Raw genomic sequence first — 4,189 nt, 5'->3', positions numbered from 1 at the left:
TTTTAGGGTCTAACAGGTAACCATGACAGGAACATTGGAATGGATATGAAAAGAACGGAAAGAAACAAAATTATAGTGATGAGGAATAATGATTCCTTATCATATTTAGTGAGGAATAAATTTATTTTATATTTCTCTGCAACAAAAGGAATGAGAATGAATGGAAAGGAAAAATTATTCCTTGTAAATGGTAAAAAATTTCAGGAATGTTAAGGAATGCATTATTCCTCTTCGTTATTTGGTCACCATTCATACCCTTAGACTTAAAAATGAGAGATATCTTGTTTTCTATCTAATAAAAAAACTACTTTTAGGTGAAAGATCTAATCTTGATCATTATCTTTTGTGATTGCTTGATTGCTTTGATCATTAATCATGTTTAGACTTAGGTCAACTAATGATTTAGTGTCTACCATGATAATGAGTGAGAGTAGTCATCTTTGGATTCATGGATTAGGATGATTAGGATGATTAAGTGATGATCTAGAATGTTTAAAATAGATTAATATGTTTTCTTGCTTGATTGAGTGATCTTAAAGTTAATCTAGAGTTGGCCATTTTAGATTACAAATCTAGATATTTCATTGCCCGGAAAGTGTTCGATGAAATGTGTGAGACAACTCAACATGCTCTTAGCTTACCCTAATCTTAATGATTGCTTGATTGACACAAACCAAAGGAATTTGATGTTTGATCAATGAGGGTAAATGAGCTTTTGTCTTGACAAAGAACTTGCTTAGAATTGTTATCGAGACTTAGAGAAATGTGTTGATTGAAACTTTCCCATTTTAGATTAAATCTTAGTCATCTGAAATCAAATTCCTATACCCATGACTCCTTATTTATCCATTTGCTTGAAAGTTGCTAGTAAATTGTGTTAGAGTCTTGTTAGCTTAATCAAATAATTTCATTACATTGAATGCACTTAGCTTAAGTATGAACATGTATTCTCATTGAATTGAAACACTTAGAAATGGATTGACATCTAAAATACTACATTGATTTGAACTTTTGATTGAAAAGTTCATATCAAATTTGACGCCGTTGCCAATTCTAAGTTGATTTTGACATTAAGATTTGGTCATTTCTTGAGACTTAGTCTTATTTTCTTGTATCTAGTCACTGATTATCTCTCCTAACTCTTTTGAATGTCAGGTGCATGAACTTGAGGAGTTGAAGACAGTGGAGCTTTTGAAAGGGAGATTGCAAAGAAGAGAAGAGAAAAAGAAAGGAAAGTTCATTTGGACAGAGTTGAGCTTGAGATGGAGGGGAATCAGCGCCAATCTAGAGCTATTGGCACCTATGATCAGCCTCATATCCATGGGAATAGGATGGGCATTAGACACCAGCTGTGGAGAACAACAACTTTGAGATCAAATCCAGCTTGATCAACATGATAGAGAACAACAAGTATCATGGTCTTCCTTTGGAGGATCCACTTGATCACCTTGATCAATTTGACAAGTACTGTGGCTTGTCAAAAATAAATGGCGTCTCTGAAGATGCCTTCAAGCTGAGATTGTTTCCATTCTCTTTGAGAGACAAAGCTCACACATGGGAAAAGAACCTTCCAAGTGATTCTATCACCACTTGAAATGAATGCAAGAAAGCCTTCATCAACAAGTTCTTCTCTAACTCAATGACTGCGAAGCTTAGGAATGAGATCTCTCGATTTCAACAGAGGAATTTTGAAGGTTTTAGTGAAGCATGGGAAAGGTTCAGAAGCTACTGGTCTCAATGCCCACATCATGATTTCACCAAGGAAAATCTGATCAGTACCTTCTATAGAGGAGTTTTACCTAGTTCAGAAGCCAGCTGGATACTGCTAGCAATGGTTTCTTTTTGGGAGGAATAAAGTAGATGCTGAGGAGCTTGTAGAGAATATGGCTCAGAGTGAGTCACTCTACAGTGATGACCATGACAGGAGCAATAGAAACAGTGGAGGAGATGATCAAAACACAAGGAGAGAGTTGAAAGCTCTACAAGATAAGATGGATTTGCTTTTTTTCAGACAGAACCAAACAAGAGAAAGTACACTTTGTTGGTGAACATAAGCAAGAGGAGATAGTTGTGGTTAATGAAGTTGATGGTATAGAAGGTCAAGAAGAGCTATGTTTCGTTAATGCTAATGGGACATGGTACAAGAAGGAGCCTCACTTTCAATACCAAAACAACTGCCAGCAAAAGCCCTTCTACAATAACCAACAAGGAAGGTACCAAACTAGCAAAAACTACTCTCAAGGTTTTTCCTCCAAAGGAAATCAGTCTACACAAGGCCAAGCCGGCTCTTCTACTTCTGCTCCACAAGAAAGTAGCACTGATGTAATGCTGAAACAGATCTTGGAACCTCAAACTAAAAGTAAGAAGCACATTGGATATGAGTTGAAGAACCTTCACACCAAAGTTGATGGAAGCTACAATGATCTCAACAACAAATTTTCAAACCTTGCCTCTCACTTCTTGGGATTGAGAACATGGAGTCAAACACATCTTCACTCATGTTTGGAGACTCTTCTTCAACAACTCCATTAGGCTTAATCAAGGACTACCCTATGAAGATTGGAAACTGCACAATCCCTATTGATCTCACTGTTTTGAAGATGACAATTGAGAAGAGAGTCCCATTGATCCTTGGCACACCATTTCTCACAACAGTAGGAGCTTGCATTGATTTTGCCAACGAGAAGGTCACACTCCTCAATGTGAACAAAGCTGTCTCCTATCCAATCAAGTCTGCAATGATGAATGTTGAGTATTGTGGAACCATCACTTGTGGGGAACCTTCCATTGAAAAGATCAAGGATGAAATGGTTGTTAGTGGAAAAGAAGGTCTTGATGGAGAGTCATCTAAAGAGATGTGTGATGATCACTTGGAAAGTGCTACAAACGAGAAGGTGAGTAGAGCCACAAAGGTTGCTCATGACAAGAAGAAGATGATGAAAAAACCTCACCCTTCACCTCTTGATATGCTGCCACACACTCTCACTCTTCACCCAATGAAGTTTAAGGATGGAGCTATTGAGTACAATATAAAATGCAAAGGAAAGTCTACACCATTGTCAAGTGCAAAGGCCATCATCACTCCTCAGATCCAAGATGATCCAATCAAGCTCCAAGAGCTCCTCTCTCAAGTCCTCACCATCACCTTCGAAGGTGGGAAAGATCCTCCTCTTCACTAGCCAATTGGAAAGAAAGTCAAGCTAGAGACTTAAAACAAGCTCACTTAGGAGGAAATCTCATGGTATCCTTTGTATATATTTCTATATATCTTTTTTCTTTCTTTAGTGTGTTTGAATAAGCTTAGGACCAAGTTTGGGGGAATTCTCAAAAATTCCCAAAGGTCATGTTGAAAATTCCAAGGTGACAACAAGCCCTCCCTCCTCATTTCCCTTCTCTCATCAAAGCCAACGTCAAGTAAGTGCATTCTACCTTTGTCAATACTTATTTATCATGTTTATGTCTTTCCCTTAGATCTCTTCTTTGAGCTTACTCTCACACAAGGGACTGTGTGAAGTAAGTTTGGGGGAGAGTCTACTATTTCACATTGTGTTTTGTTTTGTCTACTTTTCATTGAGTCTCATGCATTCCATTGTGCATATTTATTTGCATAGAAAACCCACAAAAATTGAAAATTTTCAAAAATCACAAAAAGAAGCATTTAGTTGCATCATTTACATCTTTAGGATTGAGTCTAGAGGCATTTAGATTGCACTTATGCATAGGGAGAAACCTTGTAAAGAACGCATGTCTAGAACTCAATTTGACATCCTAACTAAGCATATCAAGTAGCTTAACCATCTCTTGAAAAAGCTAGTAAGCTTCGAGCCTTGAAAAGTCTTGTTGAAACTTGTTGCTTGCTTGACGATTGGCATTGTTCTTGAAACTAACTACAAATGAACTAAGGCTTAATGAACTTTATCTCTCTTGCATATGGGCATTTGCATACTTGATCATGGATATTATACACATTTGGGTTACCTTTTTCTCTTTGTACCAATCTTTGTTAACTCAAATGGCACTCTCATACCCATTAACCCTAACCATTCTTTGAAGCCAACATTAATTTGCTTGAGTCAGGCCTTTTACTAATAGCATGTCATGTGCAAAATCTTGAGAGTATTAAGAGCGACAATGGGTTGTTCTCACCTTTGGCTAACATTAGGACCTCATTTAGGCTAGCCTCTAGGAT

General features: G+C 37.3%; 1 non-coding gene across 1 annotated transcript; it reads right to left on the bottom strand.

Annotated features, from left to right (window-relative positions):
- Positions 1–1,648: 1,648 nt before the first annotated feature.
- Positions 1,649–1,755, bottom strand: LOC117127069. The gene has a single exon (XR_004449827.1). It is a non-coding gene; the product is annotated as a small nucleolar RNA R71 (small nucleolar RNA).
- Between the last annotated feature and the right edge of the window lie 2,434 nt (positions 1,756–4,189).

Source organism: Brassica rapa, chromosome A07, assembly GCF_000309985.2.
Source record: "Brassica rapa cultivar Chiifu-401-42 chromosome A07, CAAS_Brap_v3.01, whole genome shotgun sequence".
In the NCBI taxonomy this organism is placed as follows: domain Eukaryota; kingdom Viridiplantae; phylum Streptophyta; class Magnoliopsida; order Brassicales; family Brassicaceae; genus Brassica; species Brassica rapa.
Note: the sequence above shows the minus strand (reverse complement) of the source record. Positions and strands in the feature narration are given on the sequence as shown.